A 17,207-nucleotide genomic window follows, 5' to 3' on the forward strand; every position below is an offset into this window, starting at 1 on the left:
GGCTTTTGAAACCTCTGTACTTATACTTGGTGCCACATTTGTCTCCCACCCTCAGGACCATGGCTGAGCCTCCCATGGCAAAGCCCCCAAAGGGAAGATGCTTCATTCCACCCCTGCATCAGTCATATTGCTGGCCATGGCACTGCCAGATAGGTTCATGTAGTTGAACCTATCTGGCTACCTGTGGCTGGGCTACACAGGGTTCTGCGTCCTGTGGAAAGACTCCTGAGAGGAAGGGGCCATACTGGCACACTTTCTAAATAGACGGCCAGGATTGGTGCCTCTTTCACCAGGCCCTAGTTATGCTACTGCTTCAGATTATAGAAATTGATCTCCTTGTCCCCGTGCAAAAGACAGAAAATACAAACTTTTCATGGCAGCCTTAGCAAGGCTGTCTGCCTGAGACTAGAATCCACTTCCTGAACCATGTTATACACTAAGTGGAAAACATAAATAACCATCTGTACCCTGTTTCCAGAGTTTCTCAGAAACTGTTCTTGAAGGGCACACAAATTCTTTCTATGTCAATCTATTTAGACCCAGTGCAATTATTACACTTCTGACACATCGGGTGCATCTACACAAGATGCTTTACTGTGCAGTAGCGTAGTTAACTGTGCAGAAACTGCACGTATCTACACATACGCCTGCCTACTGCACAGTAAATGATGCTACTTGCAAGTAAATTTTGTACCTTCAAATGCAAGTAGCAAATTTACTTGCAAATAGTAACTGTGCAGTAACACGCCATGGGTTATGCACCCAGAGCACCGTGTGCCCTAGCATGTCCTGGAGGGTGCCACACATCTCCAGGACAGCCTCCCCAGTGGTGGCCTTGCCCACCCCAAAGAGATGGCCCACATAGCAGAGTCTGGCAGCTTGAGCAGGGCTGTAAACAGTGTGGGTCCTGGCCCAGTCATAATATTGATTGCACATGTTCCAGAGACTTCTAACCTCTAGCCATCCTACACATCTAAACTGCTGAACTTGATGATGCTAGGACCTACTTAGGAAACTGAGGCATTCACAGTTGAAACTTTGTTATATAACAACAGAGTGGGAAAATTATGTTAATAAGTTTGTGTGGTAATAATTAATACTATTGGTCCAAGGAAGTGATGTTATTGATTGATTGGAATGAATGAGTTGTGAGTGGACCACTGGCATGATTGACAGGTGGCGTGAGGTGACCACCATAAAATAGGTTTTGACCATTTTCTCAGCACACGTGTGTATGCGGTGGGGAGTGTGTGCGTTGAGAGGTTGTGGGAGCTGTGTATATGCAGGTAGATGCGACTGACAGTTCATGACTGGCTATATGCCTGGATGTTGGCATGTGTTGGGCGTCCTGGCAGAGAGCCTGAAAGATTGGTATGGTGCTGAATCTGCTGGGCTGTGGTAGAAGCGAGTGGTGCCCGTGTGTGAGCAGCTGGGGAAGACTGGGAGTGCGGGTGCTGAGTGGTGTATGAAGGAATAAGGACAAGTCCGCCAAGGTACACCTGAATTCCACCTGAGACACTTACCTTCGTTCCTCCCATAGGACAGGTAGAGCATGACCCTTCCCCTCGGAGTACTTCACTTGTGGAGGCAAGGATAGAAATCCTCACAGTAGGCCCTGCTGCTTTTTGCCGCCACTGCTGGTGACAGGCGAGTATTGCTCTCTGTACATACTTGTATATAGTGTTATGTTAAATGGCTGTTGATCTAATTCATGTTGTTATGATTGTTGATACCTTTGGCTTATAATACAGATTTGCTTACTAACCCTTAGTTTGGTGTTTGTCTTCACGAACAGTAGTGGACCTCAGGGTGGGGTGAGGCTGCAGGCCAATATTCTGAGGTATTAACCCTGTCAGGTGTAGTCAAATCATAGACCCCTGGCACTGTAGAGGCCTAACAAGCCTCTGCCCATGTAATTACCATAGCCCTTGTGCCACCCTCTGTACAGAAAAGTGGCCTGGGTCATCCAGAAGGCCTCCAGTCACTGCTCATCATCTCAGGTGTGCTGGAGGAAGTGCAGCCAGCAGTCCTGGCTGGCCAGAAGGGCGAGGGCAGCCCTGGTGGTGGTGTCCAGCAGCCCATTGTCAGCATCCCTGCTGGGGTCTGGACAGCTGGATAGGGTCTAGGTGGCAACTGCACAGTGGCAGCAGCCCTGGGATGGAGTGCTGCAGTTGGGCAGGCAGTCACTGCATGTGGGAGGCCCCAGATAGCTGTAGCCTAGCTGGTGGTCTGCATGGCAAGTCAGCAGGAGCCTGGGTTGCTTCTTGCTGCTGGCAGGGCCTGGAGCAGCCATAGTGCAATAAGGCAGAGGCAGCGAGGAGAGTGCTTACCTGTGCTGCCCCTGTGCTGGGCACACCGCTGCTAGCCAGGGAACAGAGAGTGGGGCTGGCTTTTCAAGGTGGCTGCAGCTGCAGCTGGAGCCTCCAGCTCCCCTTGGTGATGGCAGGGGCTCATTGCAGGGAAGTGGCATCAGCTTGTTGCTAAGTGCAGCAAATTTCTCCCACATCCCTGAATGTATAGTCACCTGGCCAGGATTGTTCATTCACAAATAAACTGATTTCAGATGAAATGCATGTGTAGATGCACTTACTGTGGCTATGGAAACCTCCATCAGTACAATGAGGCTATCTTTGTTAGATCGTTGTCCAAAGGAGTTCTGTATAACTCGGTGACATTAATTGTTTATAGAGGCTGTGTGTCCAAAGGTAGATTTTGTACTTTGGCCTCTTGGCCACTGTCTTTGTTCAGAAGGCAAATCTTTCCAGGTTTTGAGCCATCATCACAGTCTTTTTATAAAAATGAAATGAAGGATAAATGCTACTCTGGCACTGTGTGTGTGTGTGTGTGTGTGTGTGTGTGTGTAATCAATAATAATAAGTATATTGATGATGTATTCGATGGTGATTAAGGTAGATCTGCATAAATAAAAGTGACTTAAGTTTGCATTGATGCATGCAATTTGAGTCCAGCTAGATGGAAGCAAATTTCCCTATAAGCATCTAAGTACAGATATGCACCAACATAGGACTTAAAATAGTCACACTTTTCAGTGTAAAAGGGGTTCTTTTCAGTGTAAAAGGGGTTTAAAGTGGCTCTAAATCAGGGCCATAATATTTTGAATTTTTTGAATCCCCTTGCTAGTAGAATTGATCTACAACAGGTATATGAGGGGAAGCCTTTTCCTGAGATCTGTCTGTCTGACAGATTGATTTTGACTAAGGAAACATTTTTACTTGTAGTTTTCTGATTTGTCCCAAGAGCATTGCACTGACTGTAGAAGCTATTCTGATGCAAAGCCATTAAAGCCCTCTTCTTTTAGGCCAGCTACAGACATTACACTTTTATTGGTATAAGTAATCAGAAACTGGTCTATACCCATAACAGAACAGAAATTTGGCACGCACACTAGTTTAAAAATGGCGTAACCTGGTCTAAGATTTTGCCTTTCCTACCAAAGGCCATATATGTTTTCTCTTTGCTACCAAACGAAACTATGCCACTTACAGAAAACTGTGCAATTTAGACTGATTCTGCCTTGAGCTTTTTGAATATCTGGACCTAATCTCTGCCTGTCCATGTGTCAGTATATCACACATTATATGCTCTGTTCTTTATTATATTCATATGTGAAAATGTCAAAGGTCTTTAACAATGCCTATAATAAGAGGCTATATAGCTGTTTATCTGTCATCAGCTTTGTAATCTTTGAGCAGGGATGGATTAATGCACAGGTCTGCAGGGACTGGGCTCAGGGGCCTGTGCCAATTGGGGTGCCAGGGGCAGCACAGCCCAGGTAGGCATCCTGGCTGTGGGCATCCAGGGCAGGCAGCGTGCTCCTTTTCCCCTCTGGCTGGTCCAGGGTCAGAGGCTAGGGGCGGGTGTGGGGCTCCATGTAGGCAGCGGCAACTTCCTGGGGCTGTCTTTTTTGCCAGGAGGCCCATGTGTAGCTCTGCTCCCACTCCTTTTCTCTGCCATCTGGGCCAGTTGCTGGCACCAGTACCACTGGAACAGGATGGGATGGGACAGGGGAGGGCAAGTGAGCAGCCAGGGGCAGCACAGAGCCCATGCCTCCCTCCCCATCCCTGGCCCATCCCACAGCACTGAGGGACCACAGCCCAGACTGTGGAAGGGACTGAGTGGGGTTGGGCCGTGGCCTCCTTCTAATCAGTGGTGCTAACACCCCAGCTCACCCTGGATGTGCTGAGGAAGCTGGGTGGGCCCAGCTGCAGCCCCCTGGTGGGCACAGAGGAAACCTGCTCTCACCTGGCAGGAGCCTTCAATTTTCTTTTTGCCCAGGGCCCCAATAACTCTTAATCCGGCACTGCCTATGTGCAATTGTTTCCTGCCCCACTACTTTTATTTTAGATTTTATTTTGTAGTGACTGCCAGTTCTATATCAAGGTGAGCATAACTGATTGCTTTTGCCAGAGGTATTTATTTTCTGGAAGTATTGTACATCACAGTGAGTGGCAAACCCTCTGTCAATCACCATTTGAGCTCTTAAACCGACCACTGCTCCAGCTCTTTGCTGGTTTAGGCTATTACCTAGGCAGCCAACAATTCTGTATGCTTATATTTTTCTGCATTGGTACAGTTGGTGGCTCAGTGCCTCTGAGACTATTAGTGTTCTGCTGTTGGGAATAGGCATTTCATTCCTAAGCAATCAGTCTGATAACTCAACTAGGATAATTTTTTTTGTTTGGCTTATAGCCTTGTCAGCCAAAGAATTATTTTTTCTAAGCAATTCCTCTCTGGCAGAAGGGAAAAACAGCAACAGAAAGGCATTTGGTCTGACCTTGTGCCTTTGAACCAGAACAGCTTGCTGCAGAGTAACCTGTCAGCAACTGTTTGCGGGGAATCCTTGCTACAGATCAGTGCCTGGCACCATCAGTGGAAATATATGACAAATGGCTATCTTGTTTTTTTAATCTCTCTCTGTCTCTGTCCACTTGTATATGATACCAGGTAATAATTTTAAACTAAAGTGTGTTCAAATGCATTATCCTGGACCAAATTTTTCTCTGTAATCCTAATGCTACCCATGTGACTTGAACTAAAATGAGTGTCCTTATTTGTGCTTTCTATACCATGGAGCCATGTTTTCTTCTCTTCAACTGGAATACATCTGAATGACCTCTTCTGGTATCCAGTAACTTTGGGTTACTTTGGATTTTTGTTGATCTAACCAGGAGCAGAATTTGGCCCTATGTCTGTCTCGGGTTTCTGCTGCTGCAAAGGCTCTTACTGGCAAGAGCAAGCTGATTAACTACAGGCTCTCTGGCTGTTAAATGCAGACAACAATTATCGTTACAATTATAAGCTGTTATTACTTCAGCAGATGCTTCTACTGTTTAGCCTAGAGGGAACTTTTTCATCCTTTTCTTCTGTTCTCTCTGCCCTCCAGTAAGCTTTTCATGAGCAAATGCCAGCATAGCTAAAATCCAGAACCTTGTCATTTGACACCAGACAGAGCGCTGTCTGATTAGCTGGTTTGGGACTTAAACGGCTTTCCTCTGGAGTTAAGACTCTGGAACATTAATCTGCTGAATGCTGCATGTTTAGCAAGTTTTGTGTTTGAATACTGTTTGGAAAGATAGTTGTGTTTACACAGATTTAGACTTTGAAAAAGCAATTATGTGTGTAATTGATTATGTAGGTAATTGCTAGCAGGCGAAAATACTTTTGGAAAAAAAATATGCAAGTACAATTTAAGCTCTATTAATATTCATTGAATTATCTGCAACTGCTATATGTAAAAAGCCTAAAAGTGCTTTTCTTATGGAATTCTTGCTTTTGTGGAATTTTTAATAATCCAATACTGATTAAGCATTTTATAGGTGGCCAGTTCCTTTAAGAAAAAAAAAAAAAGTAGCTTAAAAAAATAAAACTTGGTTTAAAAATCATGGTACAGTATTTAAAAGGTAGCACGCCTCTTGCTGCTTGTATCTGATGGAGTTTTTTAGGCTTCCACTTTCACACCCCTCTCTGTCTCTGTTTCTTTTTCTCTCTTTGTCTTGGCTGAAGGAAAAGTTGTCTTCCCTGCGGATGCTCTTGCTGCCCTGGAGGAATATTTGATGGCAGCTCATTAACTAGAATGTCCCACTTCCCCATCACTACTCACTTCTTCGTAAAAAAAAAAAGATTTAGGGTTGCTTTAAGGCCAAGCAAGCATACATCCATACCCCTTGCTCTACTACAAATGTGCACAATTTGTGCCCGCAACAAAGGTGATAATAGTGCCTGTTGCTTTATTGCAGTGGACATTTGTTAGCTTTAGGCAGGAGAGTGTGGGTAGCCCACACCCGCCTGTGGTCTCCACCCACCCCACAAAGGCAGTTCTCGTGGCTTGAAGGTAACCCTTGCAATTTCCTCACAAGATTAGTTCTCTCAAGCCCTGAGTGCTCCTCTTATAGAGATGCACCCCAGGCAAGCTCTGGGATGTGCCTTTGTAAACATGGAAATTTTGGCTTTCCCCGATTAGAGATGCATGTCCCAGACATTCCCCATGCACCCTGGAGAATGTTAACTTCTGTCCCACGGCATTGAGCCCTTTCCCAATGTGGCACGGGGTGAGGTGCATTTTTTTTTTACCCAAAGAAGCAGATCAGCTTTGTTGGGACATATCTTATCGCAGCTTATTTACTTCATTTGGCAACATGTGTTTATATACCTGATGACCTTTTTAGTACTGCCAGGGGTTATAACATTCACATTGTACACGTGATCAGTTGAGCTATGGGGTTAGTGGATTCTGTTACTGCCTATTTTAATGAAGTGCCTAACCACCAGATTGCAGATGCACTTTAGTGATGACCTCTGTGACTGGTTTCCAATCTCTTAGGCTGGAACACTGGGGACATCTATGACAACTTAGTACCATCTAATATTATCCCCTTTATTTTCAAAGAAATGCTTTTTTTAAAGTATACATTGCTGTAATTTCTCTCTCAGGTGGGTGAACCCACCTGTTTAATAAGCTTATTGAAATTATTGGTCATATCTCTGAATTAATTGACCAAAGTGGATTAGTTGACAAGTACAAGAGAGAAAGATTGGACCTTGAACAGGCTTAAGTAATTTTAGAAACAAAGAAAGCTGTGGGACATCTGGCCTGCTTTCCTGACATTTAATGAGCATTTAATGTGACTGGATTAGCTTTAATGTGAACAGGATAAAATGAGATGGCATATCAGCATGTAAAGAATTGTCTGAAGGAGGTTATATCTTCTAACCTACTTGCCTCAGGCCCAATAATTAAGCACTGGATGTTTGACCAACATTACTTGCTGCTAATGCCTAAACTTCTTGGCTTGTTGCATTGTAATGCTGGATTAACATGAGGGCAAACTGAGAAGAAAAATTCTGATTATACCTCCCTAAAGGGGAAACCTATGGAGCATAGACAGTGGTGGAGGAAAAGCCTTGTGATGTTTTCTCCCATTTTTTTCCTGGTGGCGGGCTTGACATATATTCCAGGAAAATATTTTGTATTCTGCCCCCCAGAATTCAAAGCCTGCCCGTCCTCTGGTGATCTATACAGAATGGTTAAATAGTATGAAAATATTTTATAATAAAAAGACTCCAGGAACTTAATCTATTTTATTAAAGAGAAAGTGAAGTAGTGATTTGATCGCAGTCTATGCAGTGCTGATGCAAGGAACGCAAATTTTATGATAGAGGTAGCTTCAAACTAGTTGATCAAGATGGATGCAACAAGATCCAGTGTCTAGAGGCTGAAACTAGACAAATTGAGACTAGAAATAAGGGGACAATTTTAATTACTGAAAGTAATTAAGCACTGAAGCACCTTACCAAGTATTATTGTAGATTCTTCATCACTGAAAATTTAGAAAAACAGCCAATCTTGATTTTTAAAGAAACAACCTAACTGAAACCAGAATTAATTTTGGAAAAGCCAGTGGACTCTGCTATACAGGATCTTGGGACAGATAAATATTCTGACCTTGAAATATCTTTAGGTCTGTAGCAGATTCTTAAGTTTTGATGTACACATGGTGCCTTGTCGTTGTACTCCAGCTTCCTTTTGAAGCATGTCTTCAGTAAGGTTTCTTTTAGGGATCGATCAACTGTGAAGACCTCCTGAAGATGGTCACTGTCTAGCTATGACAGGTCTTTGCAAGCAAATTGTAAGTCTGTCTCCTGATCTGCCATACTTTTATGTGGAACTGGAGCAGGGTTTCCAAACTAGAGGTTTTTTTTCACTGCTAATCTGCTAACTTTTTACTGACTTAATGTAAATGTAACTCTTCTGCCAGGCCCATTTTAGAAGGGTTTGGTTCAAATTTAGGGATTTAACACCAACCATATTAAAAAAACTAAAACTAAAAATAAAGTGTGGTTGTCAGTAAAAAGCTTGTAGTATAATGTTGCTTTCTTTTGATTTCTTTGGTTGGAAAGTGGACTCTGCTATACAGGATCTTGGGACAGATAAATATTCTGAGAGAGGACTCCTCTTAGGGAGGGAAGACTTGCACTTCCATTGAGACACCTGGTGATGTTGCTCTGCTCTGTTTATCCATCTCCAGTTTTTTCTGACTATGGAGTTTCAGTCAAGCTCTGGTTGATAAGTAGTTTTAACAGAAAGTTTAAATATTTAATGCATTTACAGACAGGCATTTAAACCTGTTTATTTTTTTTACTGATTCTCCATAAATATGTGGACAATTGGCAACACTGAACCTGAGCCAATTCAGCCATTCTCTGGGCTTCAATTCACCATGTGCAATTTAGGGATAGTAGAGTACCTTCATAGTTCATCAAGGATACTTGTAGAATCATAGGTTAAAAGGGACTTCAAGTATTGGCGGTGCGTAGGGGATGCATGCAGGTGCACATGACCCCCTGAGATTGGCAGTGCCGCTGATGCTGCCAGCAGCGCCTGTGGGCAGTCACTGCTTGCTACCTCCCCTCGCTACCAACACTGTTGGTGGCATCTGTGGGTGGTCCCCAATTGCTGCTGGCCTCTGATGCTGCCAGTGGCATCTCCATGTGGTCACTAACCATTGGCGCTCACCATCCCCGCCCCTGCCTGCCAGTTCAGCTGCTTGCATGAATGGAGGGATGCTTAGAATCATACAAAATCAGGAGTGGAAGGGATCTTATGATGTCATCTAGACCCCTGTTCAAAGCAGGACCATTCCCAACTAGATCATCCCAGCCCAGGCTTTGTCGAGCCAGGCTTTAAAAATTTCTAAGGATGGAGATCAGACCACCTCTCTAGGTAACCCATTCCAGTGTTTCACCACCTTCCTAGTGAGAACTTTTCCTAATATTCAACCTAAACTTCCCTTGCTGCAACCTGAGACCATTGCTCCTTGTTGGCATCTGCCACCACCGAGAACAGTCTAGCTTCGTCCCCCTTGGGACTATCCTTCAGGTAGTCAAAGGCTTCTATCAACCCCCACCCCCCAAATCTTCTCTTCTGCAGACTAAATAAGCACAGTTCCCTCAGCTTCTCTGCAGAAGTCATGTGCCCTGGCCCTCTAACCATTTTCATTGCCCTCTGCTAGACTCTCTCCACTTTGTCTACATCCTTTCTATAGTGAGGGGTCCAAAACTGGACACAGTACTCCAGATTTGGCCTTACCAGTACAGAATAGAGGGGAATAATTACTTTCCTCAATCTGCTTCTCCTAAATCATGCCTGACCAACGCTTATCTAGTGTCTTCTTGAAAATCTCCAGTGAAGGAGATTTTACATTTAACTCCAGTTAAATACATTAAAGAATGCGAGTACATTAAATCATTCAGTAAATTATCCAGTGTCTGTGGAGTGTTGTGTTCTCTCTGTCCCCTCCTGTCCCCTTCTGTCCTATCTCACTGACTGCCTTCATCATGTTATACCATGGAGGATCCTTCATGAATCCAGGACAAAAAGATGGTGATGTTACAGAGACAGACTTCCTAGCCTTCTCCCTGCCTTCTTCAATGCAGCAGGGGGAAGATTCATGTTCAAGCGGCCCTAGGAGCATAATTTCTGCTTTGTAGCAAAAGGCTAAGAGACAGGTACCTGCAAGAAGTTGCATTTAATTGTAGAAGTCAACATCTACAAAATTCATTGGGTAGCTTTCCTCTTGCTGAGAGGTTCCAATAAAGGAATTGAAACAAAGAATATAAATTTCTATGAATAGAATGTAGTCAAGCTGAAAAAAGTCATTCTTTTGTACGTCATTAGTGTAATATCTAAGATTTAGCACCTACAGATACAGTATTAAAGCTCAACAGAAATAGTCCCAGTGACCTTGAAAATGTCCCTTTTTAAGGTGAAAATATAATCCACCCTGTCTAGAGTAACCTACACAGTCAGCAAATATATAGCAGTTGGTGAATATACCTTTTAGCTTTATAATGTACTTAGAAGTCTAATCAATAAACCTGACTTTGGGAAATACAACCCTTTCCCTCCCTCTGCAACAAATATGATTTATATCCCCTTTCAAACAAGTTTAAAAAAATACTTTTCCTTGCTTTTTAAACATTGACTTGAATAAATTACAAAAAAAATAAGGCTTTTGTTAAAGGAATTGTGACATTGAATGCTGCTTGATAATTACATTTTCTCAGTGTAAATATATTTGCATTAATAAAATACTTTCCTGGCATGACTCTTACCCTTGTGTCTGTGATACTTTATTAGCTCCAGTCACTTGATAAGGATTTGCTCAAAACTGAATGTTTGACAGGGGATTTGAGGCTAGCACGACAGTTGCTTGCTCCCTTTTAATGTTAATGTGAATTTGACCTAAAAAATATGAACTATGCATAGGGTCATAGTCCTGAATTCTCTCTGATTTATTGGGATACTGAATATATTCTATCTTTAAAGCTAAAACAGGGCTATACTGGAATGACCATTCCTGAATAGATTTTCTTGACCAGTTCGTATTCCAGACAATTTTCTTCAAATCTACTGCTGTGGAGGACTAAGGACTGTAAATAACTGGTATCCCAGAATGTGGGCCACATCTTACTATGGACGATCACCTTTCCTTATAATAATGAACAGATTTGTCATTGTGCCATGACCCTGCAAAGCTATGATTGATTAGATGGACAAGTTGTGGGTTGGATACTGTCACTCTGGTTGTGTGGTAACTTACTCCCTGAGCATTGATTTTTAGTGGGAACCCTGGCAGAGCAAAATGTTGGTCCTCTGTTTGAGTAAGGGAGGCAGAAATCAGACTTCTGGGTCAGAATGTGGCCCTTACTGCCCTTTGCTGGCTATTAGCATTGTGAATGTTTGGGGCAGAAGGAAATGTCATGGGGAGAGCAGTTCTGTGAAGAATGCTTTCTCATGTTTTGGGCTGAGTGAGGCCTCAGTCCCCTCTGCTGTCAGGTATAGAGCTGTTGCTGGGTATGTCCATGTCACCCTCACTCTGACCTGAAGCAAAGGGAAAACTTGGAGGCAGAATTGTGCTTTCCCATGCACAAAGCTTATTGCAAAACCACAATTTAGTTCTATAATCAGGAGGGGATTTGGACATGCATTTTTGTGTCTAATGCAACAAGCATTTTATCCTTCTGTGCTTCCCTTCTTCTTCTTTGTATCCTCTTCTCTTACGTTTCTTATACAAGTAGTACTTGACTTGTTTTTTTGTTCCCTTGCCTTTTCCCATATTATCTCTATGAACAGACCTCTTGGTTCACTTCTGCCATGACTTACACATTCCAGAAACCTTGTTCTCTCATTCTCCTTTGCACATACTGTCTGTGTCTGAACAAGATTAGATGATACTGTAGGTAAAATGCTAGCAGTTGTGGTATTGAAATAATGATAATAATAATAGAATAATGAAAATAGTGGCAGGAATTGCTAGGGTCACTTCAGATTTTATTTTTATTCAGGCAGCTATAGAGACAAACTAACACAGGAGGAATACACAGAAATTAAGGCTGTGCGAAGCTGTGGGTGCTGGTTCAGTTTGGAGGAGATTCAGCCCGATTCAGTGGCCGAATCTCCGAAAGCAAATTGAATCAGAAGACCCTGAGCACTGCCCGACCGCCACTCCCAGCTCTTAAAAGGAGAAAAAAAAGCCCCCATTCACCAGCTGCTGCAGTGGTCTTGGGACTTCTGGGGGCTCATGGCAGAGCCCCCCCGCCACGCAGTGCAGGGCAGTGGGGATTGCCCCCCCCCCACCAGGCAGCAGCTGGTAAGTGTGGGTTTTTTTATTTTATTTTATTTTTATTTGTTTAAAGCCAGGAGCTGGGCCTGGGTGGGGGTTGGGGGGCTTGTGGCATAGCCCTCCATGTAGCATGGGGCAATGGGGGGCAGTGGGGATTGCCCCCTGCCTGGCAGCAGCCTGAGTGCTGGTTTTTTTTTCCCCAAAGAGCTGGGAGCTGGGGCCAGACAGGGCAGCCATTGATGGGGCTGGGAGAGTGGGTGGGGGATAGGGCCTATTTGAAGATTCGACTGATTTGGCAGCGGTGGCATCATTGAATCAATTCTGCTGAATCTGATTTGGGACAGTTATTTGAATCAATGAATGGAATCACTGTCCCTCGAATCGTCCGAATCCGAAGCAAATACTAGCTGCTTTGCACAGGCCTAACAGAAATGTCATAAGGCTGAAATTATTACATCTAGGAAGGAGTAAATTGGATGCTTATTCAAGAGTAAATTGGATGCTTATCTTATACTCTATGTGTATTTATTTATTTATATATTAACATATAATCAATATATTAATAGTAGAGTATGTTACATTACATTTTTATTATTAAGTAATAGTTAAAGAATCTGGTAGAGCCTGGCTTCACTGAAAGCTTAGCTTTTCTTCTCAATATATGTCAGGAGTGAAATCCATATTTCTAAATGTCTGTCCCTCTCTTGTTTCTTTTCTAATAGTTTATAGTAATATTTGAGAGGTATCAAATGGCTTGCAGAACTGTTCCATCTGGCCTGCTGGTAATCAGCAGACTACTTGAAGTTACAGAGGGACTGGATAGGGGGCATGGCCTGCTGGAGAATCTGGAGTTGCTGGACCACAATGGATGCTGTTATTGTTGGAGGGGCAGGTGTGTATGAATGATGACTATGCAGATACAGACCTTGCTTGCCCAACTGTCGCTTATTTCTTGCCATCTGCACTGCTGCCTGATCCATGACCTGTGCCACTACTGTTCCTGGATCTCTGCTTCCCAACCCACATGCCCACTTCTGCACAGCCCCCGTGTCACTGATTCTGGACCTAGATCCACTGAAGCTGCTGCTCGTTCCATGGATCCAGCCCATAAGCCCCGCCCCGGTTTGGATCTGGCCCAGAGACTAGGGTGAGTTTCATACCCCTTACTAAACTAATGGGACAGTTTTCCACCACTAGGATGTCCCATATTGTAGCATACTAAATTGTAAGTGGGGGGGAGGGTTGGAGGGGAGGGAGTAAGGATTCCTTCCACATTTAAGCAACAAACAATCTAGTAGCAAGAAGTAAACTTCCTTTACTGGGGCATTCAAAAGACCAAGTTAGTGTTTCCAAAGGGATATTATTCATCACAATAGTTATTATTCTGGTCATTTCCTCCCAGCATATTTGGACCTCTGAGTACAACCACCACATATAGTTCCTCTAGCGTGAGGCATTGCAACTAGAAAATGTGTCAGTTACTAGTGGGAGAAGGGTACCTTCTGTGGAGTATTTTTTTTTTTAAATTCTTTGTGTAAAACACATGTGAAAGATTAATTATCCTATTCCTATATTTCTTCCTATTGTTCAGGCTCAGTTTCTTTCTCCAGGTCTCGTTCCCAAGCCTTCATGTACTTAATCTTCCTAGCTTTCCCTTTTCTCTATTAAAATTGCATGTATTTTAGAGATTAATCCTTTTTCATTGGAGTCTGCATATCTCAATTGCTCAAAGATAATGAGAGTGTTTCTATATATTTTTTTTATTATAAAATTTGTAGTCTGAAATTATTGAGGGAAAAAATAGACACTTAGCTACTTCTACATGTGATGGGGGTTTAGTCCCCTAAATGGAGATGGTGGGTTTTTAATCTTCACAGTTAAAAACCCACCATCTCCATTTAGGGGACTAAACCCCCATCACTAAACCCACTGTTTCAGTTTAGGGGCTTTCATCACAGTTAAGGTGAGGGGCCCAATCCTTTCCCTTCCCCTTTCTGTGGAGTCTGCCAGACTCCCACAGCTGGTGTGTGTGGGGGGGGAAGGGTGAGTTGCTGGCAAGCCAAGTGGCTCCTGAGCTACGGGGGATCCCAGTCCTTCCCTCTGTGGCAGCAGTGCCCCCCCTGGGTCTGCCTGGGTGGTTGGATGCCACCCAGAGGGTGCTGCTGCTATGGAAGGAAGGTCTGGGGACCCCTGGAGCTCAGGGCCCACCAGCAGCTTGCCCCCCCAGCCATGGGAGAGGTAGGCAGGTTCTGCGGGGGGAAAAAAAGGATCAGGCCCTTTGCTGCTTTTTTCTTTTTCCCCCACAGCAGAGCCGCCCACATGAGTTGCTATCAGGTTGTATAGCCCCTGAACTGCAGTGGGGGGCCGGTCCTTCCCTCCACCGTGCCAGTGACCATTGGAGCTGCTCAGGCAGAGTGCTACCTGCATGAGTGCTGCTCCAGCTTGCAGGCAGCACCTGCCAGGTCCAGCTCTTCCCACTGGAAGCACACTGGGTACTGGTCCCTGAGTGGTCTCTGGGAAGAGCTGGATCCAGTGGGTGCTGCCTGCAAGCTGGGGCAGCACCCACACAGCTAGCACCCCAACTGGGTGGTCCCAGGGAGTGCTTCCACTGCAGAGGGAAGGACTCCCCTCCCCGCCCCCCCGCAGCTCAGGGGCTGTGCAGCCTGGTGGCAGCTTGTGCAAGCAGGCTCTGCTGAGGGGAAAAAAAAAGTCACAAGGGTCCTGATCCTTCTTATTTCCATGGAGCCTGCCCACCTCTCCCATGGCTGTGGAGTGAGCTGCTGGCAGGCCCTGAGCTATGGGGGGCCCTAGACTTTCCTTCAACAGCAGCAACACCCCCTGGGGCTGCTATTGGGTGGGTGGCTACTGGAAAGGTGCTGCCTCAGCTTGCATGCAGCACGTGCCTGATCCAACCGTTCTCTGAACCTGAGCTGGGGTAAACCCGCACACTAGCAGTCTGCCCAGGGGGCACCACCACCATGGAAGGAAGGACTGGGGCTCTCAACAGCTCAGGGACCACTTACTGGCAGCTTGCCCCCTGGCTGCAGGAGACATGGGCAGGCTCCATAGCAGGGGGGAAAAAAGAGGGATCGGGCCCCTCACTGCTTCTGCCTTCATCCCAGCTCTCCTGCTCTGTGTGTGTGGGGGGGTGTCATGGTGGTGGTGGTGAGCTGTCAAAGGCTGCAACATGACAAATAACTACATTGCAAACTAAATTACATGCAGATGTGATTTAGTTTGTAATGTAGCAAACTCATTTAAATTGTAAAAAATCCCCCGCACGTGTGCAGCGTGATGCAATTAAACTGCAAAATCAGCCAATTTTTGTCATGTGTGCTAGTGCCCTTATTCCATTAGGGTTATTACAGATGGCCTAATACCTCTCCTGCCCCTGACATATGTTTAAGAAGGCTAGGGAGTATATTCATTTTAATGGAGCCTACTCTGCTTGCCCAAGAAATCTTCATCCCCATTCATTCTGTGTGTAATTTCCTGTGAAGTTCACTTGAATGCTCTGTCGTGTTTTGAGCCAATTGGATGCAGCTGCCTCCTTTCAGCTCGACAACTTGTCCTCCACTGAGATTCCTTAAAGGTTCCCCAGGGGTTCTTTCCTGCCATATCTTTGTTATGGATTATTGCTGGGAAGAAATCCTTTAATGCATCATCTCCTGATTCCCTCTTTGGTCTCTCGCTTTGGTTTTCATCTCAGGGCTCTGCCTCCCCTATACCACACCTTGCGCCAACCAGTGATGATGTTAGTCCTTGGCCAAGGCTAAAGCAAAGTCAATGAGCCACAGCTGGGCTTTTGGCCCTTGTCTAAGTTTAGTCCCACTTTGGATGGTTTACCATCCTTCTTCAGGCCTCACACTGGCCTGACTTGTTATTGTGCTCACCTTGAGGAATCTCCCTCAGGGCCTCTTTCTCTCTCTCTTCTTTCTCTCTCTCTCCCCCCTCAGGGGGCTACTCACAGCTTCACTATCCTTTCTCTCTTCCTCTCTCTACAGGCTTACCGCTGTCCTAGTCTCTGCCAGCATTGTCCAGGATCAATGGATTTGAGTGAGGTAAGTACCCTGACTTCTCTGAGCCAGTCTTAGCAGGGCATCCCACCTTTTAGGGTTGCCACCATTCACCCCTGCCAGGGCATTCATTTGTTTCACACCGCTTTGGGCTCTCAGGAAGCCTCACTTTTGATCCTCCTTGAATGTGGGTCTGAGGGGCTTTCTATGGTCAGCTGACAAAATGTGCCCATGCTGGTTCTGAGGAATGTGCCTGATCCCCAGCAGTATTCTGCTGTTGCTGCTTCTCTCCTTTCTCCGGCACTGGCATGGCTTGCCTTCTGGTGGTGGCATCTCTGCTGCTGTGTCTTTGATCTTTGGCGGCATTCTGCGGCTGCCGCTTCTGTCTCCACTCCAGTGGTGGAGCTATGTTTTGGTTCATGGTGGTGTCCCTCCCACACTGTGATTTTCTATTTTTAAATAGTTATGGTAAACTTGGATACTACATTAATTTCACTATATGTACAGAGATAATGGATTCTTTGGAAGCTGACCTGAAAACTTTATTTTGGAAGACTTTAGTGTGGTGTGAGAGAAATGCCAATCCACTATGGTTAGTACTGACCTAGTGAAGGGACACTTGGAGGGGCTGGACATATTTAAGTCAGCAAGCCCCGGTGATCTTCACCCAAGGGTACTAAAGGAATTGGCTGGTATCATAGCCCAACCACTGGTACAATTGTTTGAGTGCTCATGGCACTCAGGACAGGTCCCAGAAGACTGGAAAAGAGCCAATGTGGTCCCTATTTTCAAGAAGGGGAGGAAGGAGGACCTGGGTAATTATAGGCCAGCTAGCCTCACCTCTATTCTTGGCAAGAACTTAGAAAAAATCATAAAGGATCACATTTGTGGGGGGCCATCACCTAATACAATGTTAAGGGGAAACCAGCATGGGTTTATAGCAGGCAGCTCCTGCCTGACTAACCTGGTCTCTTCTTGTGACCAGGTCACAAATTGCTTAGATGTAGGGGTGGAGATGGATGCTATTTACTTGGACTTTAAAAAGGCT

General features: G+C 44.9%; 1 long non-coding RNA gene across 1 annotated transcript in view; it reads left to right on the top strand.

Moving 5' to 3' along the window:
• Positions 1-16,147: 16,147 nt before the first annotated feature.
• The window catches only part of LOC149864693 (uncharacterized), a 52,015-nt gene continuing 50,955 nt past the window's right edge, over positions 16,148-17,207 (top strand). The window contains exon 1 of the long non-coding RNA XR_016442709.1: positions 16,148-16,204. This is a non-coding gene — a long non-coding RNA (uncharacterized LOC149864693). The remainder of the gene's footprint in view (positions 16,205-17,207) is intronic.

This window comes from Crocodylus siamensis, chromosome 5 (assembly GCF_052110815.1).
Source record: "Crocodylus siamensis isolate JL-2025a chromosome 5, ASM5211081v1, whole genome shotgun sequence".
In the NCBI taxonomy this organism is placed as follows: domain Eukaryota; kingdom Metazoa; phylum Chordata; order Crocodylia; family Crocodylidae; genus Crocodylus; species Crocodylus siamensis.